The following is a 26,312-nucleotide window of genomic DNA, read 5'->3' as shown; positions in this document are numbered from 1 at the left end:
TAGTGAAGGCAATTGCTCGATGGGGGGGCGCAGATCCATGGAATATCTTTTTTCCGGGGAAAGGGCTACCTAATCTGACTGAATGCACTCTCCGTGGAGACAGCTGGGTGGGAGGGAAGGTGGGCTGGGAAAATGGCCGGAACTCGCATGGCAAATTTTCCATTATGCTCACTCAATCAAAACTGCAACAAAACAAAAGTTATGAATATGATTTTAGCTATGGCACAACTTTTTCTCCACCCCCATTCTGTGAGGATTTACTTAAGCCATATTTTATCACTCTTCTCGTGTGGCAGCTGCAACTTATTCAATTATTTTAATGGAATATTTCTCCATTGTTTGCAGATATTACGGAGCCTTCATCGTTGGGTAAGTTTGGCTCTTAATTGGAATGCAAATTGAAATAGTTCGGAGTGCTTGGATGGAAGAAAGTACCAGCCACCATGAACTCTTTCCCGCGATCAATATCGATTCGCATTGATTAACCTGCCTGAAACGCTCTTCCAACCTAAATCGTGACTAGGTGTGGTTAATCGAACTAACGCCAAGGTAAACATGTCGAAATCACCTCTTCCCAGCCGAAATTCAGTGTCATTAGGCAGTGCATTTGGTCTGACGATTCGCTTTGGCCAAATGCAAAATTGTCAAATATTTACTCAGGCAATTTAGCATGCGGCAGGCGGGCAAATAATTACAAAAACGTTCGGAAAACAAATAACTAATAGAAATGGATGGATGTGCGGGTTCTGGACACAGTCCTCTGGCCACTTTCCTCTCAAAACAAACAGCCAGCGAAAAGGAAGTGAAAACAGAAAGGGAAAACAGAGAGCGAATCGCGGAAATGGGGAGACCCCGCCATAACAAAACAATTGAAACACGCAATTGAAATAAACTTTCCAAAAAAACAATATAAAATCTAGAAAAATATACCCGAAATGTTGCAATTGCAGCGGCTTGCTGGTTAGGAATAAATTAAATTTCTGTCTGGAAAGTTGATGATTAAAGGTTACTCTGATCTATATATATTTTTTTTAAGTTTTAAAAGAGGAAAAGTAATGTGTGTTATAAGACACCGACACCCAAAGATATTAAAGGCAACAAAATCTGGTAAATCTAAAATCAAAGGAGCATTAGTGGGACTTATTGTTGCCTGAACAAATATTTGTTTATAATTTGAAAGTACACATTGATTCTTTGCAATCAGAAACTCTTGAACGAAACTTTAGAATACTATAAACAAAAATGTATCCTTGAAATACAAGCACCTTTTTGTGGCAGGATCCAATGAATCGGCTTAAGACCACTGCTCAGTTTGATGTCGCCCAGCAAACGACTAACAATTCTTTTAGGAGAAATCTGAGCAAAGTCATTTGCATGCCATTTTGGTTCGGGAGCTGCCCCCACTCCAATGTATTCCTTCATTTTTGGGAGTGTTTCTCCGACCTGCGTACGGATACAAAAGCAACAAAGACGAATCCGAGATGCATTTGCATCAGAATGGGCGAAATGGACAAAAAGCAGGGTATTCTGTTCGAGGAGGGACATTCTCGCTCTGCTCCAGCAGCCATGCGTGTCACTCACACAACCAGGAGCCATCCTGGGCCATCTATCGCAACAGCATCCGTGGTTCAATCGTCCTTATTTGGGGTCCTGAACCAAAGCGAACCTACCCCCGGTGCACCTTCCCCGCCTCCGCCCCGACCCACCTTGTCACCCATCTATTCATCTGAAATGCAATTCCAAAATTTTTTCAACAACTCCTTCTGCAGTTCCCATCTCTCTTGGCCCCTTGGCCCGGCACCCGTTGCATGCCAAAAACTGCATTATAGGCTCCGGCTGTGGCTCCGACTCCGGGCTCTGCGGCTCCGGGTCTGTCTACCAGGACTCGGGCTCGACAAATGCATTGGTTCGCCCTGCTGATGGAGCCCAGGATTCGGGGCCAACACAAAAACACACACACAAGAAAGCTAGGGTGGACCTTGGTCATATGCAATACAATTTAGAATATTTTTACTATTATTAGAAACAGAATTCGGTTTAAAAATGCAAGTACTTTACATCTGTCTATACAAAACATTTTAAGTAAATAATTTGTAATTTGTTAAAAAAAATAAAATAAAAAATAAAATGTGTGTAGCTGCAATTTTTTTTATAAATTATTAAATTTATTTTTCAAAATGTTTGTATTTCTTTCTCTAAAATTTTTGTATAAAAAAGTTTGTTTTGCATTGTATATTTTTAAGTATTTGTTTAGCTTTCCAGTTAATTTATGTTTAATTTCTAATAGAAAAAAGTTAAAATTTTCAAAAATTAACAACAGGTTTCCTAATTCCCACCACTGGCGATTCACTCTAAAACACAGGACTGGCACGTTTGATGTACAATATTTTTAGTGCTCCGTCTGGTTTCGGGATAGGGGTTTCGGGCTTTTTGCAGTTTCAATTGGGCTGCAAAAAATTGCAATCTAGGCAAAAATGCAACAAAGGCAAAGAGCTGGGCGTGCATATTCACATGTGCCCCTCTTTTCCCCCTCAAACGCCCCAACTCCTTCAGTGTGTGTGTGTGTGTGAATTTTTTCTGAGTGCATCTATGTGCGTGCATGTGCATTCATTTGGGCCAGCTCGCTTGGGCAAAAATGCAAATTTTTTAGCCAACGCCATCTGAAAATAGGATGGCAAAAATTTCTGCATTTTGCAATTTCAAAGCCTGGAAATTTCGTTTTGGGAAAATGCATTCGGGACCGTTGGCCAGCGTGCAGACCGCCCATTTTCCTGGCAGATGGATTGGCATGGATTACAAAGGGGGCAGTGGCTGGCTCTGACGGGTTCTAACTCGCAACTTTAAACGCTTTAAACGGCCACCCGTAATATCCACAATTAATTGACCGGAACAATTTCATAAAACTAAAAATTCGCAAATCCCCAAACGATAAATTACGCCGAAAGGCCAGTGATGTCACGTTTCCAGCTGGAACCCAAGCCTAAACCCTTAAAAACGTCAAAAAGGGTCGTCGTTGAATTAGAAGTTATGGCAGGAATGGGGGCGGCAGACTGCCCAGGGGCCACGTAAATTTCCAAGAGAAATTAATGACGTTTAAGAAAAGAAACGGGAGGGTGGGGCGTAGAGGTGCCGAACAACCCTTTGGCAAAATCTTTCTAATTAAGAAATATCCCAAGCGAACGACCTCAGCAGCCATTTGCCAAAAGTCTGATCCCGGCAACTGAGAGGCAGCTGCCTTTGCCATTGCCATTGCCTTTGCCTCATGCCAGGCCAGGCCACATCTTGTGGTCCTTGGATGTCGTCCTTACTGCCATTGTGTGCTTTGAAATAAAATAATAGTAAAAAGTTAAAATTCTATTCAAATTGTTTGCCAGCTGAAAACAATGTAATTTCATTTTATTTGAATATAAAAGCGCCCTCCCGCTGCACCGACCACTTCCATGTTCTCCATCTTATGCCGTCGCAACTGGGCAAAGTCGTCTTTTGTCTGCCGGCCAGAAAGAGACGGGCAAGGATAGAGGGACAGAGAAAGAAGCTATGTGCCACAGTGGTCATCTAACCAGAGCAAGGTTTGTATGATTACGTTAGCAACTTTACCGCAGTTCCTCAACAGAACCCAAACTCAGTTCAGATAGTTTGCAAACGCTGCAGGTTGACTGACCACCCACACTACCTCGTCCATTCCCCCTCTCAAACCATGTTACGACTGCGGTCACTGTGGGTGTTGTGTATTGGCCATGGCCAGAACTGGGGGCTGGCCACCCGACTAAGCCCGCCTCGGTGCTTGGATTTTATTGAAACTTTTCTTTGCCGCAAACGTAGCAAGGAATATTTGAAATTTCTCTCAAAGCCCCCCTTGCTTTCCCCTTTTCAAACTTGAGTCTGTAGATCTGGGGTTTCTCTTTGCCAACTGGGATAATGAATAGGGGTCAGGGGTCAGGGCGGGAAGGAGACTCACTAATATGCCACATATACACATGAGCTGGTGAAATTAAATAATTGATTGCTTCAAGATTGAAAACGAGGTTCCATTCTGGCATGTACATGTACATATGTAGGAATTTCGTTTTTGTGAAACAAAATTCGTTTTAATCTTGTAATTTCATTTGGGTAATGGTTCAAAAGACGTAAGCGTATTAAGAACTGAGGTTAAGATCCTAAAAAAAATAATCGAATAGTAATTATAAGTGCCTGTTATAATATGTATTGCAAATAATTGTTCAGTGTTATAATAGGTTAAAACTAGCATTGGTACTTGAACGAGTTTTGTTTAATTTTGAAGTGCATCAAACTGCCATTTCGCAGACTGTCTTAAAAACAATTTACCTAGCAATCCGAATAAATTCAATAACTAATCCATTCGGGCATTACTTAAACTTAACAGATGGGCAAGTTTTTTAAATCCTTATATTATTATAGCCCTCAAAAATCAAAACAATATATATAATAAAAGATTAGTTGCTTTTTTAATAAATTATTATAATTGAAATTGATTTCTGTTAGATAAAAGTCAGTCCACTTAGTTGATTTTGCTTTATGAAGATTAAAAAAAAAAACAAAATCGAAAAAGTGTTTCCTTGTATTAGACTATTTATCGGGTACCTTGTTCTTATTGCTTTTGCATTTTCTTTCGGGCTTTAAAGAAAGACAGTGGCTGGCATGGCTGAGAAATCAACCCTTTTGGATGATCCGCCCTTTCTATGACCTATCCCCGCACCTCATTCAAAGAGTGCGCCAACGTGCCGAAGCGAACGCAAATTGCACTCCAAACATTTTACGTTTAATGGACGAGAAGGCATCCACAGCATGCATGTTATTATGCAAGGGACAGAGCCACAGACATATACTCACAGGGCACAGACACACCCACACTCACACTGACTCATATACGCACACGCAGACCAACGCACAAGTGCACAAAGGAAGTGCACGTCCCTTGCAGAAAGGACGAAATGCCATTGGAAGTGGGCAGGAAGTATGAAGTCATTTGAATTTGAATTCAAAATTTTCTAATAACATTTCAGCTGAAACAATCTAATAACACAGACACACACACACATACACACTCACACACAGACGCGCGCAAGGAGCAATGTCCAAAAAGGACGAAAACGAAAGGAGCCACCCACAGGAGAGACGAGACAACGTCCGTGGTTGCAACTCCCATTTCCAACCCCTCCTCTCGAAATAATGCAAAAGCAAAAGTGTTGTTGGTGCTAGACGTTGCTCCTGCCTCCTCAGTCCTTTGGTCCTTCTAGTCCTTCTAGTCCTGCAGTGACACAACGAGGAAAGGGGCATGGGGATGTCGACGATTTGAGTGGACTGAAGTCGACGCAGAGTCCCCGCTCGTATCTTGGCAATAAAATAATGACTCAACTGAACTGAAAACTAGAAATGTGAAATGTAAATGGCGCACAGGACACCATTACACACTCACACAGAGTTACAAGGACATTTTGCTGCTTGTTCCTTGCACGTAGCACGGTCTTTTGTCTGCGTTTTAAATTGTGCAATTTTATATTTGCAAGTTTCTACGTGTCCACCCCCCTTCCGATTACCATTGCCCATCACCCCACCATCCCAACCCCGTTCTCAGCCACAACCCTTGGCTTTGTAATTGCTGCATGCCTGCGACTGGCCTTGTTCTGGCCCCCCCCCTTCCGCCCTTTTTCTTTCTCCTTTCTCCAGTCCGCTTTTCCCCAGCACAACCCTTCACCATCAGCCCTCTAACTCTGCGTAAGTTTCTCCGCCGCTTTAGTTTTAACTGCCCCACCGGTGGATTCCATTTACTTAGTGCTACATGCATATAAGTAAAACACATTCTGGGTTTCCATTTCCATTACATTTATAAATTTAATTTTAACTTAGATGTTTGATTTCAAATAAACAGTTTATTATTAACTAATTAAATTCGATTAACAGATTGAAACAATAAATAATTGAATAAATTTAACAAATAAACGATTTTAAGTTAACAAAAATAAATTTAGTTCAAGTCATTTTATTATATTTGAAGAGCTTTTGAAATATACTACAAATGTATTTGTATATATTTTACCATATGCTTATATTTCTTTAGAAGCTAAAGGTGTTTAAAATATCCAAATTGTTTTAAGTATTTTCTCGAGAAATTTTATTTAAGAACTGCTCCGTTTTTGTGCTCGACATTTGGAACTGCAGCTACCGCAAGTTCAACAGTTCCGACTATAAAATTGTATATAGTGCGACTTGTTTGGAGCTGGAAAGGGAATTGGGGGAAAGTCCTTCTTGTCAGCAAAAGGAAAGGCTGTCATATGCATTTATTATGGCTCTTGGCATAAGTTCTCAGTTTTCAGTTGGCTTGGCTCTACTTTGCTTAAATTTGGACAAGAGCTTAACGGACAGATCGGTGTGGAAATCCTGGCAGGAGTAGACTCCATATATAGAAAGTAACATTGTATAGTACATAGCGGCACCCACTCCTGCTTTTCGGCTCTTAATAAGCAAATTAATGAATGCGTGGAAGTGCAAATTTGTTTGTGAAAAGGATGAAAAGTACTCGTAGTCGGCGGCACAAAGCCAGCCAAATACTGGGGATGAGTTGAGGTAAAGGCGACATCAATGGTCGCAAGGGATGGGAGAAAACCGGGGACTCTGGAGTGGCGCACCGGGTAAATTGCTTGTAAAATGTAAGCAGCGTCTAAATTAACTTTTGTTTGCCTTCCATAAATGCCAAAATGCTGCCAGCGTGAGTGGGGTGCAAAATAATTACGTAGCTCTGTCTTATTTTAATAATTTTCAACCACGCACTGTCCAAGAGATTCTCCAACAAAAAAACCTCACCAACAAAAAACCGCGCCGAGTCCTTCTAATAAATATGCAAATGGCGCATTTAAATACGCAACGAGCGGAGGGATCGAGTGGGGGGTTGTGAAGAGATTTGGGTCTTGCCCGGGGGCAATGCTCGCTTTTTAATGTCATTTCTTAATAGCTTCGAATACATAAAATCTGAGGGAGTCCTTCCCGAGAAGATGTCGTCCTGCTGATAACGCGCATACGCCGCGTAAGCCGCTCCAAGCAGCGCTGGACACGCCGCCTGGGAGCTGGTCACGTAGTCATTAAAACACACAAAAAAGACTTCTGCCACGCCCCCTTGGCCCAGCTTCCTTTTTTACGGCCAGTGGCGCCAGGAGGCCAAAACCCGAATTAGATGTAGGTGCACCGAGAAAAACCTGAACAGTATTGTCTTAAAATTTTCCATCTATGAGTTTATATTGCAAAATCTCTATTAGTTGTATGATATATATGTCTAGTGATTCTTATTAAAATGCATTTCGTGTAAAAGTGTGCCTGAAACTCGAAATAAAAAACAACAAATTTGATTTAATCTACTGTTGTATAACCTATTCCTTTATTTAATATTGGAAAAAACAATTATTCATTTTGGTTGATAACTTTATTCAGAGCTTTATAAACACTCTAGAGGTTCTAATAATAATGGTTTAATCCAAGCATTTTTACAGAATATAAATATTGCACCAATTTATTTCAAGCGACTCTAATGAATAAATTAGTTACGCCTTAAAAAAGCGTTGAATATTTGAAAATAGTGGTTAATAATTGCAGCCAGGAGTTTCCTACGAACAGTAGGCACCGAATAAAAGATATTTTCTTGCCGTGCTGCTTACTGCCCCGCACAAGGTGCAAATCCTTGAGATCCTTGTCTGCCCCTCCGAAATATCCTCCCCCTCCCCCAGCACTCCCCTCTCATTTGCGGCGCGTGTGCGTCCGTGTTGGCCCTCGGTAAATATGAAAATAAATAAATCCTAAGCGTAAGCCAAAGTTTTGATGTATGCCCCAAGCAGTTAAAACGAGGGAGGGATGGTTTTGTGGGGAGGGGGCGTGGCATACTAAATCCTAGCAGAAGTACGTGTGGGTTTCTCTGTGTGTGTGGGTGGGTGGGAGGTCAGTCAAAGTTATTTTAGGGCCACATTTTAAGCTCTTTGCCAACGTGTCCTGCGCATCCTGGCCAAGCCAACGGGCTATAGCTACGCCTTATCTGCCGCTCCTCCAGTCACTCAGGAAAGCCCCCACCGGGGCGTGGGCTTACGGGGGGTGTTTTAATATTTTAGGTGCTCTAAAGTTACATAACGCGGGGATGGACAGCCCAGCTCTAACTCCTTTCTATGTCCTGCCTTATGTGTGTGGCGCATTATTTATCAGCAAACAGGAAATTAGCAAGCTGCTGGCTAAAGCGAAAGGTGGTCGACTATGAGTTACTTATTGAAGTGATTGTTGTTTGGGTGGTATGAAATGCTGGGGGGATTATTTTGAATTTAATCTAAAAGATAAAATATTTGATTGCCTTATTAATAGAACCAAAATTAAGGTCTAGCGTGTGAAACGTTATTGAGAACCCAAATTAGTCAACCAGCCCTGTTCATCCCAAGGAAACTGCTGCTTAGACAGAATTTGCTGGACGAGGCGATGTCCTCGCAAAAGCGAATTTAATTAATTAGACAGACGCTGGCCAGCAGATCCGAGCAGGAGCCATGGGTTGGACATATACCCCATTATCCATCCCCAACCCCAATCTCAAACCCAAAACAACCACCCACATACGGGGCCACCTCCTTTGTTGCTGCGGTCGTTTCCTAAAAAGTTCTACATGTGTTGTGTGCTGGGTAGAGGTCCCTTATCAAATCCACCGCAGCGGCAAAGTTAAAAACTATTAACTAAAATTTTCTATTAAAACTTTTCGCTGAAGCGAAAACTTTGCCATGTTGCCAATGTTGTTGCCGTTGCTTTAGTGCCCACAAGCAAGTTTAATTTGTTGTAAACTCCTGTGTTGGGGCGCACTGAAAGGAAGGCGGAGATGTCCATTCCGGGTCGTCTCCTGTGGCTTTTTTGTCTCCAGAAACAAAATGTACAACTTGTTTAACGTCTCTCCATCTCTCTATCTTTGCAGATTGCCCCAAGGACCTGGCCACAAAATTGCATTTAGCTCCAGCTTAACTAGAGGCCCACTAACCGAACTAGTTGATAAGAAAAGCTTAGTAACGCTAGATGTTATTATATATTTGTATGTAGTTTGGCTTTTAGTTAATCTATGATATGCTCGTGCTTATTATTATTATTATAATCGTAATTTGAATAAAAAATGCTTTGATTTTATTGCCAATTTTGATTTACGCTTTTTAATATTTGCGCTTATTGAACACTCATGAGGCGGATCAGCAGACAACGCCGCTAACTGGATCGATTTATGGAACTTCTCCAAAGCAGGTTGGCTATACTCTTTTCATAAGTCATTATCATAATCCTAAGTTCGCCCTGAACATGCCAAGCTACTAGAGGCGCCATCTATAGTCGTGTGCTTGTATCTCCAGCGGGCTCATCAAAAGGGGTTGCAAGTGGAATGCTTTCTAAAATTTCAAATCAGAAAGCTTTGGTGCTGAGCTTTCACTCGCACAACTTGAATATGCAAATTAGAATATGACTTAAGGGGAGGGCATCTCTTTGAGGAATGTGAACGGGTTGTTCCAAGTTTGAATATCGCTCTAAAATATGATCAACAACATTTATTTTAATATTCGATTTTATTTTGATTTTGCCACTACGAAGATTTATTTTGTAATGAAATTATAAGGGGCCTATATAAATTAGGATTTTAGCTGGATCACTTTTTTTTATTTAAAGCTACCTCCAAAAACCAATTTTGATAATTAGCCAAATTAAAAATAAGGAATAATTTTTCAAAAACTGATGTCAGACACCATTGTTTCTGTATGTGTATACTTTGTAAAAATAAGAAGCTGAAAACTCTGCGATCATTCCACTTTACAGACTGTAAAAAAAAGGTTTAAGGCCAATGAAAGGTAGAAACAAGTAGACTTATTTATACGTATTATCTTAAAGCTTAGCCGAATATTTACTTAAAAATCTTTTAGGCCCTAAATTTCTCGACTTTGGCCTTAACAGGATACCAAGCACTTTCGCTTGAGCGAATCCAAGCGAGCATGTCCTGCCCATCCCACAACCTTGCAGCCTCCTTTTGCATAAACATTAACCATTACCAGCCATACTCGCCAAATGGCTGGCTTAAAAAAATCGGTAGACAAGCATTTTTGGACCTTATCAACGACAATGCCAGGTCGTTAGGCTTGCATTCAGAATCTGCTGCAGACGAGGTCGTGGAAGGTGGGATCGCACTGGGATGGAGTGGGTTGTGGCTGGACAGGTGAAGTACAAGAAATCCTGCGGCCGGGGAATGGTGGGTCTGCTTTCAAAGGCAATCTGGCAGGAACAGAAACGGGAACGGAACCAGGACCACCAGTCCGCACCCTAAGAGTCGGCTTTGGTTTTAATTTTATGACTCGCCAGGGTTAAAAACTTGTGCACATAAAATGGGGAGACATGCAAATAAAATGAAACGGCACAACAATTTTCGCATACTCCAAGCAGCCTACACAACAAGAAATTTATTCTTAGAAAACACAATATAAATTGGATGAACATGTATTTAAAAAATGTGTATCAATGTCTTAACTTTGGAATGCCAATCCATTTAGAAACACTGCATTTTGTATATAAAAATGAAATACTACGAATCTGCAGAAGCTAATTTTTTTTAGATTTTTCAAGGTTTTTTTTTAATTACAACTTAAATTAATTTTGTTTTCGATTTATGCATTACCTTGTTTTTATTCATGTTTTTCATATTTGCTTGACATTAAAGTTTTAATGTAGATCGTACTTGGGTTAGTTAATTGTTCTACTGTTTTAAATTTCTTAGATTATGAGTTAAAGAAAATAAGATATGACCCTAATGAAAAAATTACTGAGGCTTTAAGGTTTTTTTATGTTGCTTGACCGAAAGAGGTCTTTGTAAATTACTGTATTAACAGTGAAAAAGGTTCTTATAAAAACTATGAATTGGCTTAAAATTGTTTTTAATATTTTTTTCTGTGTTAAAATCAGAGTATGAGACCCAGGGCTTGGCATGCCTTTAGGCCAAGGCACAGACTATGATTTGTTACAGATTTCCTCTCTCGACTGGACTTGGCAATTGAACACGGCTTACGGCTCAATTCTCGCAGGTAGCCGAGCTGTCAGAACAAGTTCCTATGGCACCGTCTCAAACAATGCCTGAAAAACAGACAAAAAATCGGGAACAAAGACTGCCTGCACCTGAGGCACACATTTGCGAAAGAATATTAATGGATCTGTGCCATAAAGACGACAGCTGGCAGACACGCAACGAGAACAAAGCAATGACAGTCGCCCCGCATTAAGTCGAGCAGAATAAAATATGTGCAGTCGTTGTTAGATGGGGTGAAGAGGGTTATGGGGTTACGGAAATTTGTTGCCAAAAGTATGCGACAACAAAGGCAAAAGTTCATCATGACAGTTGAAAAACAATAGAAAACTTTTTGGCTTGCAACAAAAGGAAAAGGAAACATGGCAGCCATTGTGGAAAACCTAACAGAAAGGCAAAAAACAAAACCGCCCCGAAGAAGGGTTGTTTGCCTTGCGAGGGTTGGTTGTCTCCATGGTCCTTGCATACTTTTAGGCTTGCGCCTTGAATATTCGTGGAAACCAACCTTTCTCCCCGCTTGGCCTTTGAAATGAATTTTAATTTCTTGTCTGCGGTGCCCGGGCACCCAGCCATTCACATCCACATCCACATCCACACTCCCCCAAAACGAAAAGAACCCCACATGCAAACAGAAGGACCAACGAAGTGAGGGAGCAAAACAAAAAGGAAGAAAGCAAAATCAAGTTGAATTAATTTCGAAAATCATGGCCGCCATGTTCGAGCTGCTCCTGCTTCTCTTGATACTCCTGCTGCCACTGACAGCAAGGACGATCCCCCTTTTTGGTACGTAAACGTTAATCTGGTCGCAGACGTTCCACGCGATGCGTGTCTCCTGCTTGAGGAAGGATGGAAGGGATGCGGGGAGACCAGGAGGTCCTGACTGGACGGGACTCATCATCATCGCCCGGCGACAACCGCAAAAGGGGGCCAGGACTCGTGTCACGTAGACGAAAGTAAATCCACTTTCACCCTTGCTTTTCCCGGCTTTTCCTCCATTTCTCCTTCTCCACAACCGAAATGGCTTCCATAATTCCTCACTTTCACTCCTGCCAAATGCTCTTTTTCATTTCCCATTTTGGACAGGACACGCCGGAAGCTTTTCACAATTTATAAAATTACATCTTGGCTCATTAATTTTACTTATTGCAGCGCTATTTTGTTTTTCCCCAATTTGTTTTGCCTCCAAAATGGTTTCTAGCGTGTTTTCCACATCTCCGGCTGATAAATGACCGGGGTCAGACAATGGCTGACAAATGGCAGAAAGCTGATGCAATGTCGGTAGGGTTTACGCTTATTAATTACCCCAGAACCAAAATCATCTCCTGGCTGCCGGCTAAGAAGGTGGCCCTGTTTAATTATCGGCATTTACAAATAGTCCCAAATAACATAAGCAACCCACAGAGGTTCCTTTAATGAGTCTCGCACATAAATCACAATAAATGGATATTGAAAAGGTTCATACATTATTAATGCGTTTTCCATGAAGTTCTTATACAAACACAACGATTATTTGGAAAGAAGTTTAAATGCACACGGATTTAAGACTTTAACATCAAAAATTCTTTTATGAAAAGACCTTACAGCTGCGTGTAATGAAACGAACACGCAACCACAACAAAATTTCAATTATAAATATTTTATTTGTCTAATTGTCCACAAAATAAGTAAACTCTCACAATTTGTTACAACACAGACAATCAATTTATCTTTTCAACTTTGCTGATCCAATAAGACGATTTCTTGTTTATCTTAGACAAAAAGCTTATACACAAATTTACAATGCTCCAAGACACAATTGTCTTGTAAGAAATGAAGTCCCAGTGCTGTAAAGCTTATTGTATTTAATTAACTCAGCTCAGCTCCATGCAAATTTTCATTTTATTTGTGAAACCATGTATGGCATGAGGAAAGTTATCAGCTCTCAACCAATATTAAATTTATCTAACTGACCCTGCTGGTCAGAGGGAAAATAATGTAATGCTAGCCACTTATTAAATGGACAGTTTTTGGGAACCGCAGCCATAATCCCCCACCCCAGCCCCTTGGAAAAGGGCAAACGAACTGGTCTGCGACGGCGGCCACTCGCACTAATTAAACAAATATTTAATTATAAAATATTTTACTGCAAAATGCAAGCAGACGCATAAAATTTATAGCTAAACTATTATGCGACACACACTCCCAAACTCATTTGCCTGCCCCGATTCCCCGAGTGCCACCCAAAAAAATGCGCATGCACAATATTTTCCAACTAAAAGCGCGCAAAAGTTTTTAAATTTAATTAAATTAGAAGCAATTAGCGGGAAAGCTAATAAAAGTTGGCCGAAAACTGCGACAGCCAGGGAATCGGGCGGAAGTTTCGCAAACTTTCAGATTACATTTGCATGGGGAGGTGGATTAGGGTAGCGGAGCACTCACGACCAGGAAAACGGAAGAGGCCTCGTCAAGTAATTGAGCAAGGAGCCGCAGTGATAATTGAGTATCACTAAGTGTCATTAAGTGCTCCACTCGATGTCCTTCGGTGCGTGCAGGAGGCCTTGCCTTAGTTTGCCCCTCATCCTTTTACGGCCTTTCCGTTTGTCGGATCGCCGCTTGGCAAATAACTAAATGTGTTTACTAAACCACTTACTAAACACTCAACCACTACCGACCAGAAGAGCCAGGGCCGCATTGTTGCTGCCAGGATGCGAGTGCAACGTGACCAAGCGACTAAAGTTGGGCTATTGCAAAAGGAATAGGATCCCAAACATACAGAGAGAAAATATTTGTTTTTCACGATTTTGAATTCAAGTTTAACTATATATAAGAAACTGTAACAATTCTATTTACTAGAACAGGGGACATAGTCAACAAAATATCATTAGATATAATTAAATTTAACATTTAATTATTTGCCTTGATTTTGGTTTCAGTGAATACAACTCTCATCACTAGTTTAATATTCGTTCAAATTAAATTATATTTACATTTTTACAGAACTTTAACAAAATGGAATCCAAAGTAAATATCTAATGAATTTTAAGCTACAAACATGATTTTCGAAATGAACCCAATGGTTTTTTAAGAATTTTAAAGAACTTTTCTTAGGAAAACCGAATGCTGACACTTATAGTAACATCTTCAAATCATATTTTTCTTCGGTGCATTACTGGGTTTGGGGAAAAATTGAGGAGACGCACCACAGACGCGTCTAGTCGGATGAGGAATAAGCGCTGCAAAGGGAAATCGTTTTCATTTTTCATAATGCTGTTAACTATAGTATATATGCCTGTGTGTGTGTGTGTGTGTGTATGTGTATGTCCCGCCCACCCCCTTTCCTGGTCTCCTTTGAAGCCTGTTCATAAAACACGCACGCCAAATATAAATGTTAAAAATAAAATGTGAAAAAGCAAACAACACAGAATCAAAGGCGGCAGGCAGGTGTGTGTGTGTGTGCTTGGGTTTTTGTGTGTGCCGAGTTAGCCTTTTTTCCCCCTTTTAGCCAGTTTTTGTTGCTGCTGCTGCTGCAGCTGCGGCTGCTGCCTGGCGCTTTTCCGCTTTTCGCAGTCGGTGGAAGCAGCAGCCAATGGCAGGCCAGCAAGTAGGTGGAGCTTAAAAAAAGACAAAAAATTTCCCCAGCGAAAAAAGCAAAAACTGGGGGTGGCAGGTGGGTGGCCTGGACTTTTTGCTACGTTTTTCTATACGAAGCCGAGCCTTTTGTGACTGAGTGTGTGTGTGTATGTGTGTGGGAAGGAAACTTCCGGTGGGAGGCTTGCGGGGTGGTGAAATGTGGAGGTTGTGGGGCCAGAATGGCGATGAAGCCTTGCTTTTCTTGCTCCATGCATATTATTTGATTTTATTTTATTCAAACTTTTCTGCTTCTTCAGTCCCTCTGCCAGAGAGAAATCCTTCGGCTGACTCTCTCTCACAGGATTCTCTCTTTTTCGTTCGTTTTTCTTTTTGTGGGCAGTGGGGTGAGGAAAGTGCAATGGCAGATTGCGTAAATTGTTTGCATCCTGGCCACAAGGAAGGCAAAGATGCAGAGACATCTCGAAAAGAGAAGAAAAACACAAAGAGAATGGAAAAATAGAGATGAAAAACGAGAGACTTAAAGAGAAAGAGGAACAAATTTTTTTGGAATCAATTAAAACTAAATACAGCTTATATTTTTTAATTTAAATACCAATTTTTAAAAATCAAACAAAAATTATAAACATAGTTTGATCTTTAAAAATTTCAATCAATAACATTAAATAGAATTCCAGAAAAGAAAAATCTTAAACAAAAACAAATATGTTAATAAAAATGGTAGAAAAAAGAAGGCACAGTAAATATTTTAAATATAAAGCGATGTACTTCTTCGTTAGCTTTACAAGGCAATAAATTCTATTATAACGAATATTAGATGTGTATATATTGCTATTGTGATTGTTTAGTTTTATGAGAATGCAATTTATTTTATATAAATGGCAAATGCCATATAAAAACAACCAGGAAGTGATATATGATTTCAATAACTATTTATAACAACAATTAGCTAATATTTTCAAGATAAATTTTTAAGTAAACATTTACCAACACCATTTTTTGATAAATTTAAATTTATATAATTTTAAAATTAATACTCACAAATTAATAAGCACAAAAAAAAATAATACGTTTTGTTTTGAAATGCAACTAGCTCATTACATTATTTAAAATATATTACGTCACAGCATTTTTTTTTGTAAGACTTTAATAACTTGGCTCAAGGCTTAAAAAGGTCCAACAACCAGCTTAAAATAGGCTTAAGTAGACTAACAATTTAACCTTGGCACACTCCTTGACATGAATTTCAGCCTTTTCATATAAACCCTTGCAAGGACCTGCATTTTCTCAAACCAAGTTACATTGCGGCGGAGAGATACCTCCGCAAACGACCTCAAAATGCGTAAACTCGCAGCAAACACAAAGTAAAAATCGCTTTTTGTCGCAACTGTACTGTTTTATCCTTTTTTGTTGTGCACGCAGCTTTTTCTCTTTTTTCGTTAATTTTGTGTACACATTTCGCATCCTTTTCGCCGAACGGCAGCGAAAGCGCCTAGGGAAATGGCAAGGAGAATGGCGGCCAGCTCCAAGTCATCCTTAAATGTTAATTTTGAATTACGAAATTTTTCCATGTCAGGCCCCGCTCTCGAAAAAAGTACCCCCAAATGATGCCGGAAAGGGGAAAACGGAGGTTGGGCAGCGTGAATAATTTAGGGTCTTTGAGCGTTTTCCCAAAAAAACAAAACACAAAAACAGATAAACAAGGAGCAGGCAGCAGAAACCCTTTCGCAAAGGACCCAAGCGAAAACCCTTAATGCCCAAATAGAGCTTAAGGTCTGACAGGGGGTGGTGTCAGTGGGTGGATGTGGGTGGTCCGTTTCGGTGGGGGACTGCAAAATAAATGAGCCAAGGGGAGCATCGCATTTTCTGTATGCAGCAATTTCGATTTTTGTTGTTGCTGCCTCTGCCTTTGTATGTTGCGGCATTTTATTTTCTATATGCTAGTGAAACGGGCGAAAATGAGAAAATAAGTGGAAAAAACAAAATGGCGGCACTTTTTTCTCTTTTTATGCGTACTAAAAAGCGCCCCAGAGTCCGTCGTCGAAAGAAAAATGCGAAAAACAAAATGCAGCAAGCGAAAGAGCGAGTGAGCAACAGAAAAACACTGAGAGAAAATCGAGTGGGGCGGACAAGAGGACGAGTGACGGCGGGCGGGAAACAAAAGCATGAAAAATGCCGTGGAGGAAAAGCTCATGATTTATGATTTAAATTTCGAACGCGTGGTGTGAAGACCAAGCATCCAAGCCAGCCACTCACCCACATCCCGTGCTGCCTGTTCAGCACTTTTCACGTCAAATCCAGCTTTTTTTCGTATTTATTTTGACTTTCACACAGTTTTACGCAAAGATTTTCTAGTCTCAGGATACTGAAAAAACTTCACGACAAAATAGACAAAGCATTGATATTGAACCGATAAACTAAACAATTTATAAGGCTTAAGTGCGTATATCATTAAATGGAAGATTTTATATAAAATATGTTTTAACATGCTTATAAGATTTATATATATTTTAATAATTTAAAAAACTTAATTATAGTTTATCATTATTTGTATTTAATTATTTTAAAATTGTCATTAAAAGCATCAAAGCTTTTATTTAAGCATCAACCATTTACTTAAAGATTAATGTAATGCTTGCTGTCTCTGGTAACTATATTAACTTCTTTTAAATCCGATGTAAAAAGCAAAAATCTTCGAATATTTTGCCAAATATTTAGTTTTTTATTGGTTAAAAAATAATTGTTCTTTTTTGAAGACCTGGCAACACTGCCCACATCCCTAGCTTGAAGAGATAGCTGTGTGTGCTGCCGCTGCTTTTGATGTGTGTCGCCTGCAGACGCGGTACAAGGGCAGCCACATACTCCTTTAATTGCCGACCGCCCAACGCCCACTGCCACAGCTACGCCCCCACCGCCATCCGGGCTGTCGTGTCTCAATTGAAGCTGTTTGTTTTAATTAATTACATTAATAAGTTTTCCTTGTTTGTGCCGGCTCACATTGTCATCATTATCGCGCTTGCTTCATCAGGTAATCGGCTCTACCTTGAGAGATAACAGCAGACACAAATAGTCATGGAATTGATATGTGGAAATCCTATTTACAGGGATTCCGAAAACGTTGGGACGAAAAAAAACTAATTTCGAACATTTTTAAATTAACATATAATTTATTATTTTGATTATTATTCTTCATATTGTATAATTTAAATATTTTTGGGTAATAAAAGTGTTTGAATAAAAATGCTTTGATTAATAGCAGATTAATTCTGAAGAGATATACACTATAATTAATTTTGTTCGTGCCGAAAGAAATGCAAAGATTTTTGCTTTTGTATCTGTATCTAACGGATACTCAGCGGCTGCGAAAAGCGCAGCCAATGTTCTTCCTTTTTCCCCAATTTAATCGGTTGCATCTGCACAGAGTCCCTGTACCGGTTTTTGCGAAATTAAATTGAATTGGATTTAAAGTGAAAACTGAGGTTTAACCTTTTTGCAACTTTGTGCTGTGCGCTGTTGTGCTGTGAATCCAAAATGGCCGACCGGACAACTTACCCTCTTTTTGGTTAGCTTAAGGGTTTGTTTAGCCTGCGCCAGCCCATTCCACCCCTTTTGTTAAGAAAGCGAGGGTTGGATTTATTTGACGAAAAAGCAGCTGCGAGTTGCAATTATTTCGCGTTGAATAATAGAAAGCGCGGATCCTCGAAAGCAGCTGCCGATCATCAGTGGGGACTTGAGGCTAAATAATATCCTAAACCATTTTCGAAGCTTTTGATTAATGGTATGTTCTGTGTAGGCTTTGGTCTCCTTCCACCAGATACTTAAATACAAAAGTTGGAGTTTTGGCACACGCACGGATTACCCATCTCTTTGCACATATATCAAAGTGTGTGGCAATATATATTTTCATTTTAAATGCAGGCTGCGTACGCCAACGTCAAATTACGGACGACATTACATAAAATGCCCGCAAAACCCTTACACACACACCCATCAGAATGCAGAGTCCTGTCAGTGTCCGTCTCTCCAGCTTCATCTCCATCTGCAGCTGTGTGCGTGCGTCGTTAATTTAAAATTTTACCATTTTTAGTTTAAGCCGACAGGCAAAAAGTTGGGGGAAAACTTCAAGCTGACAGCCAAAACGAATCCGGAAAGTCCTTTACGAAGCTGAAACAAGCTTACAGCTCGCGTACTACGCTTTTATAATTATAAAATGGGGGTTGCTCCAATAAAAGTCTTTATTCACAATATTTACATTTCTACTTTCACACATTTAAACATACTAAGCCAGAGACTGCAAATAACAGCTATAATATAGATACAACTTTGGAAAAATTAGATAAGCTTTCATTTTCTTACTTACTAAACTCATGTTCTTCATAATAATGCCGATTATTTCCCGAACATATTAAAAAAGAAACCCTTATATTAAACCAAAAAAATGCTTGGTACAACTAATTTAAAAACTGCTACGCGAAAAACGAAATTTTAAAAAGAAAATCCATTTCTTAAAATTATAAATTATTATTTAATAGCAATTTTTTGTTTTTTATTTAAACATGTTTGTTTTTTAATTTTAGCAAACCCCAATAAAAGTAATTAATTAAGTGTTTTCTATTACCGCATCAAACCAAAAACATTCTAACAAACATTTAACAAGCTTTTTTTTGTTTACCAGAATTAATACAGTTAGTAAAAATATTAGAAAAGAAGTAATGCTTTTAGTAATAAAATCAATAATCGAAAAATCAACAATTAGTCAATTAAATATTATTAATACAATTAATATTGTAATGAATAGCAGAGCACGGAAATGTATGTATTTGTGCAACCAAAAGGCACTAACTTTAAAGTGTAGGGTACGGCTGGTCCCAATAGATATCCTGAAAAATGCCCCAAACGCACACGCACACACACGCACACACCAGCACTTGCTGGCAAATAGCCAGGATGATAAAGGTTAGAGGGAAGCAATTCAGCTGCGGAGTGGGCCTGGCCCCGATCATGATCCTGGAATGGCGCTGGCACTGGCACTGGGACTGGGACAGATACAGATGGCCGCAGTGGAAAAAAGGCGACAACCCAAAAACCAGTTGAGTAAATTATGTACGCCAACAACAACAGGAACGGCCAAAGCGGTAATGTAAGCCCGCCACGCACAAACACACTCTCACAGAAACACATTTTCCGACATGCCAGCTTATATATGGGGAATAAAGGTCTATGTACAGTAAATTATATTATATGCGGCGTTGTGTGCACTAAATAAGGTAATTTGCGTGTGCGGCCGCCCAGCGGCAACCTGAAACAACAGCAACAACGACCGCCAACAACGTCAACAACACCAGTGCGACAACAACACAAATTCATTAAAATGAAAAATGAAATTCAACATTTTTGAAGTGTGATGGAAATTTGTTGTTTTTGTTTGAGGGGCCACACAACCCCGGGAGGCCTTGTCCCTCCAGCTGGTTAAAGTTTTCAGATTTTCACTGAAATGTTAAATTCGGTTTTTGCATCAGTTTCTAATGACATATCATTCTGCTTGGCAGACTTTTAATTTCGCCGATAGCCAACAGTGTATTTGAAAATGATTTGTTAGAAGCACTCAGGAATATGTCAACCTTTAATTTGATTTAAAAAATATATATTTCATTAAACTAAAGGGCGTCACAAAAATCTTTTGTAAATACAACTCCATTTAAAAGATGATACAAATTATTGGAACATTTCTAAAAAAGTTCACAAAGGGCATTTTAAAGACAAATTATATTCATTGTTTCTGTTTATAAGTTTAAGATATTACTTAAATTTTAAGCTATATGCTATAAAAATTGTTAATTTTACTGTGAGAATAATCAAAGAGCTTTTCTTTTACAACCTGAAAAACTATAAAAGCTGGTTTGACTTCTTTGTTTTATTCTTGCCTTAAATAATGCAAAGGTTTAATCCTTCTTAGTTTCTTTTTATTTGTTTATTTATCTTTCGCATCATTCGATGAAAATCTGATACATTTCCCGAAAATGAATTGACGTCCCCCAAAATGTAGCTGCTGAAATGTATGCAGTAATCATCGATTAAACGTCAATTAAACTGCAGACAACAGCTGATTTTCGACCTCCCTTCAGTTTCGAACCAAAGAGGACAAAACGAAAACATTGGGACACACCACACATACACACATGTCCCGCCCGTGACGTCATAATGTAAACATCATAAAAGTGTTTAAAAAAAATGAGAAAAAAAGGTTTAAATTCGACTCTGTAAAAGTGGCACGCGCCAACAAAAAAAAAAAACAAATTGCAATTAAATAAAATAAAAATGAAAATATAAATGCGCTGCAAAGAGCGCAGAAATAAAAATTTAAAAAACAAACGAAAAAATGAGAAAAGAGCAAATGAGTAAAAAACGACGACTACTCAAATGGCAACAATGACATTGACAATGTCAATGAACGGCCAAAAAGAGGATAAAAAATCCAGCACATATGTGAAAAACAAACAGCCGAAAAAAGAGAAACCAAAGGGGGTGGGATGGGGGGCTGGGGTCAGACACGTGCCAGAAAACGCAGTGCAACCGGCAATTATCATAAGCAGCAGATGCAACAGCCTCCCAAATGTATACGTATACTATACATGCTCATCTGTGTGTGTGCCAGCCGAAAAAAGGATAAACTAAAAGTGTCCTGGAGAGGAGAAACGAATGCCAGACTGCGGCTGGTCATTCATTTTTTTCACACCAGACGGAAAATTGGGGGGCGGTCTGGGGCAGGCGTTTAATTTAATGCCAATTACGTGTATGAGCCGCATTAACCAACAACCCACACACAAACAGCTTACTCACACAGATACTTTTGCCGGAGCGAATTGACAAAAAAAAGAACAGCAAGAGCTACAAAAAATTCGTCGCAGCCGAAAAGTATGCAGTAAGGACTTGTATTTGATAGTCCTTTTTTTTGTTTTGCCTTAATATTAATAATTTAATTTGCTCAAGCACTAATTATTTTGTTTATTCGGAATTTCTTTCTTTAATATTTACTTTCTGTTTGTACAGCCTAAAAAATTTTTTTTTTTTTTGACTCCTTGTGTACTTCTTGACTGTTTCATTTTTTTTGCATTGACTTTAGTTTTACTTTATTAAATTGATTCAAGTCAACAAAATTTAATAAAAAAAAGTGATTTTTATTTTCATTTAAATTTTAGTCTATGCTATTCTTGTGTTTATCTTACTATAGTTTACTAAAACAACTTTTTTTTCTGTGGAACGCTTAAATAAATAAATTAAGAAGTCATTTTAAAATCAAAAAAATTTTTAAATAAAAAGCAGGAGCATCTTGATGAAAAAATGAAGTGGAAAGTTGAGTTCCCAACTACTGATTGAATAAATACACCACCAAACGATTAAACGATTTTCGCCAAACAATTGCAGTGCCAATTGGGGCCTTCGGCGTGGGAGTTAATTTCTGTTTTCCCTTGCACAGTTTATTGCACTTAATGAGTGGGGCGAGGAGGGGTGAAGGGGGATGGCGGAATGGTGTCTGCCGCTCGTCTGCCAGCTGTGATGATGCATGCGGAAACGCCGCACTCCGGCTACCCCGGCTACCACCACAATCCACTATCCCACCCATCGCTTAACATACAATGGGGATGAGGAAAGGCGAGAAAAATGAGCGAGCATCGCACATACGCCCCGTCGACCAGCAGAGTAGCACGAGGAGGAGGAGGATGCACCCGCCGGCTGGCCAGTGTCCTCGTCCTTCACCCAGAATTATTTTTGTACACTTTTTTGCTGCCGCCCCACCGGCAACAATAACAATAACAACACGAGAAACAGCAACAGCAACAGCAATGCCACAACATGAGCAACGGCAGACGCCGCTCTTTACATAATATGCAATTTTTATTTGGGTTTCTCCCAAAAAAAAAAAAAAACAAAAAAGAAATCAGGACGAAAAACAAAAAATCTGAAAAAAGTGCCCCCGCTTGCATTACGCATGTGTCCGTGAGTGTGGGTCAGCTGGATTGGTGTGCGTATTCCATCAATGCACGCATTAATAAGCCGGACTGTCCCGGATCCTCGCATCCTGCCCCGGCTCACGCATTCGAAACTGAAAGTGCCCGGCAGCCGAAAAAAAATAAAACCAAAAAATCCAGAGGAAGCCGGCTGAAATGAGGGAAAGGTTGGAGAACCCGAAAAATAAATATAATTGCAGGTCGCAAAAAAATGCAGTCACGAGAGAGAAGGGGAGAAAAAGGCGAAATCGAATGCGAGAAGAGCCGTCGACATTAATCGACTCGAAATTGGTTTAATTCATATTTAAATGGAGCGAACAGTGGAGAATCACGGCGGTCAGAAGCAACAGTTGCGTGCCGCCCGCTCGTTTGTGTTTTCCGTTCAATAATTCAATTAAGCTTTATTTATGGCAAATCAAAATTGACCGTTCAACTGATGCCTTCGCCACGCGACTAATTCGCACCACCCTGTTTTATGTTTTCCGTGTTCACCCTGACCCACTGCGACTGCGGCTACCATCAGGTGTCCTGCCTGGAAATTATTGTTCGCAATTGGCCAAATAATTGACCAGACAGGGTCAGCCCTTCAGCTCCCCTTCACCCCGCTTCATTTATGATTTACGCTTTTAATACTACACTAATTGTTGCACCATTGTCGAGTTGAAATGTTTTCTCTCTAACACATTTTCGGGTTCTATTTCGTTTCAGGCCAATGATGTATTTATTTGGATTTATTTACGAAATTGCCTATGACACAATTCAACAGAACGAATTAGAAAATACAGGGAACTCTTCGTTTTCCATTAACTTATGTGCTGAACTGTCAGAGCAGTCTTAGATATTTAATATTCACATAAAATTAAATTATTTAATAGCACATATCCTAAATCGTTTTCTTTTATGTCAATTAAATAAATCCGACATTGATTATATACCTTGTAAAATACCCATGAATATCTTTAAGCTTGAATAAATAGCAGAATTTTCTTTGCATTTCATTTTAACTTTTTCGCATATTATTTCATTAAGAGCTGTCCTTGTTTTACTTTGCCTTCTCCGCTCCTCTGTTCGCTTGCTGCGCAATTTTAATCAGCAAAAGGCATTCATCTTGTTCGCCAAACTAATTTTTTATCTTGCCAGCCAGGCAGTCTGGCAGGAGACAGTGAGTGGGAGCGAGAGGGCAACGAAACGAGTCCTGGCCATGGTCCTGGCACGTCTTTCAGCCAGCGAGACAAGGCAATGCTCTCCGTCCGGGTCCCCAAAGAAATGCAGGCAAAACAAAAAAAAAAACAAACAAGAACTGGCAGGACGAACAGGATGCGGCACAAGTAAATGGTGGAAACTTTTAACGCCCTCGTCCTGGGCCCTGGATGCTGAATGCCGAATGCTGGACTCTGGATCCTGGGTCCTGCGGTGCCAGCTGCTGCTGCTGCTGCTGCTGCTTCGCATTCGCATTTATTTAACTAACAGTAAAAAATTACTTTTGCCCAGGACGTTTCTCTCCCAGGAACTGTCCGACCAACTATGTTGGCCAAAAGTGGCAGTGGGAGTGGCAGTGCGAGTGGCAGTGGTCCCTACCCAGGACATTCGTTATGCTTAAGCAGAAGAATACGAAACTGTACTTGACACCGCCCACATCCACATCCACATACCACAACCAACCCTGCAGCTCTTGCTAAACTAATAGCAAAAGGGATCCCTTGGGCTTCTACTATATATACACGGAGAAATATAAAAATAAATGAAAAAGCTGGAAAAAGTAATGGCCACACGGCGCACGGAGACCTTCGTCTTGGGGGTAGAGCAGGGATGTGTCCGCCTGTGTCTGTCTGTGTGTATCCTGCAAGTACTGGTCCTTGCTCGTTGGTCCTCAGCTCGGGGTTGTTTGCTGAATGCTCTCGGGGCGAAAGGAAAATGGCGTCGCCTTAATTTATTTTAAGTGGTTGATGGTTTTAACTTCGAGCCAAGGATGCTGGACAAAGGAGCAGAGCCCTTAAAGCCACTCGTTTCCTGTTTTAGAACGAACGGGATATAGACCACAACAAAACCGAGAAAGAAAAATCAACCCAAGCTGGATGCCATTGTGCCGTGTCCTTTGTGCGGAGTACGAGAACGAGAGCTCGGACTCAAACTCGAATCCGAGTTGGCTGAGCCCAATCCCGATCCCAAGCCCGGGCTTTGTCTTTTCTATAAACCATTATGCAAATAGCCTCAGTGGGTGCCCCATAAAGCCCCAAACTGCAAGAACAAGTCAAATTTATGGGCGACTTAACAATTTGCCGGACCCAAGCAAAAGTCCGCAGAGGACGAAGACCCCAAGCTGCAGGGGAAAATCACGAAAAATTGCAAAAACGATTTAATATAGGCAGGCAACAACATCCTGCAAGCCCTGCAAACGAAAGCAAACGAATGCAAATTAAAATCTTCCCCTTAAGTCGACTGCTTCAGGACCCCCATGCCCCATTCCCCGTTCTCGTCCTTGTCTGTCCTCGATGGCGTCATAAAAAGTATGTGCTCGTTCACACAGGCGTTCCACTTGCCAGGACTTCCTCATCCTCATCCTCATCCTTATCCTCCTCCTGCAACCCGAATCCTGCTGCATTGGGCATTTTATGCATAGGGGAGTCATTATATTGAATTGAACGTTAAAGCGCTGATAAAATGTGCAACAAAAGGACCAAAGACTGACCAGCGGTCCGAGGCACGTAACGTGAACGAATTGGAGTCCATTGACTCACCGCCTTCGTTGCATAGCCCAGCCATCGGCCACCGGCCATCAGACATCCTTCCCACAGTCCTTCGCCATCATCGTCGTCATCATCGCCATCGTTTCTCTGGGCAGTCGAAAAGCCAGTAAAGCAATTGAGGCCTCAGACACTTAAAATGTAAGCCAAAGGCCGACCGTCTGCCACTGTGTCGGTGTGTTTACACCGAAAAAAATAGCTTTACGCATTTACACTTCGGTATACAACTTTAATTTCTATTTTATATAATCTTGATTGATTTCTCCTCTTATTAAATAAATTCCATTATATTAATAGAAAACTATTATAGTAAATCTAACACTCCTGTTTTAATTTTTAAGATAAGTATTGAAACAAAACTAAACTTCTATTATAAAATTAAAAGCTCATTTCATGTCTTTTTCAGTGTATTTGTGGTTGCTGTCCGACGGTGTTCGGTAGCTGTCAGCCATAAGATATTTCCATAGACACGCAGGCAGCCAAGGAGCAGGAGAAGAAGGAGAAGAAGGAGAAGCAGGAGGAGCAGGATACCCGTATAGCAGCAGCCACGATTGAGTTGCAAGGCTTGCCAGACACCAGTCCAGACTTTGAGGGGAACGAGGAGCGTAAAGGCCACTGGCTCAGGAAACTCGAAAGTAGGCTGTGCTTTCACAAGGGTGTCTCGAGAAAAACCCAACTGAAATCACACAAAAATGTATAAATGGCCAGTAAGAATTTGTTAATTGGTTTTTTAGAAAACAAAAAAGAATTTTCCTATCTCAGAAACAAATTCTTTTGCTTTTTTATTTAATTTATTATAGAAAAGTATTCCTTTGTATCTACTGTAACATATAACTTTAAACTTTTACAATAATTTTTAAAAAAATATGTATGTTTTATACATAAATTGCTTTACACAGTTTACTTTATAGTAGG

General features: G+C 40.0%; 1 long non-coding RNA gene across 2 annotated transcripts in view; it reads left to right on the top strand.

The window, feature by feature from the left end:
- LOC128253919 (uncharacterized) overlaps positions 1-26,098 on the top strand; it is a 36,777-nt gene extending 10,679 nt beyond the window's left edge. The window contains exons 2-4 of one of the 2 annotated variants that reach the window (XR_008267494.1): positions 346-369; positions 8,948-9,264; positions 25,804-26,098. This is a non-coding gene — a long non-coding RNA (uncharacterized LOC128253919). The remainder of the gene's footprint in view (positions 1-345; positions 370-8,947; positions 9,265-25,803) is intronic. The other variant, XR_008267495.1, reaches the window with a different exon arrangement.
- Positions 26,099-26,312: the final 214 nt, after the last annotated feature.

Source organism: Drosophila gunungcola, chromosome 3R, assembly GCF_025200985.1.
Source record: "Drosophila gunungcola strain Sukarami chromosome 3R, Dgunungcola_SK_2, whole genome shotgun sequence".
Classification (NCBI taxonomy): Eukaryota; Metazoa; Arthropoda; class Insecta; order Diptera; family Drosophilidae; genus Drosophila; species Drosophila gunungcola.
This window is presented reverse-complemented; position numbering and strand designations above follow the sequence as displayed.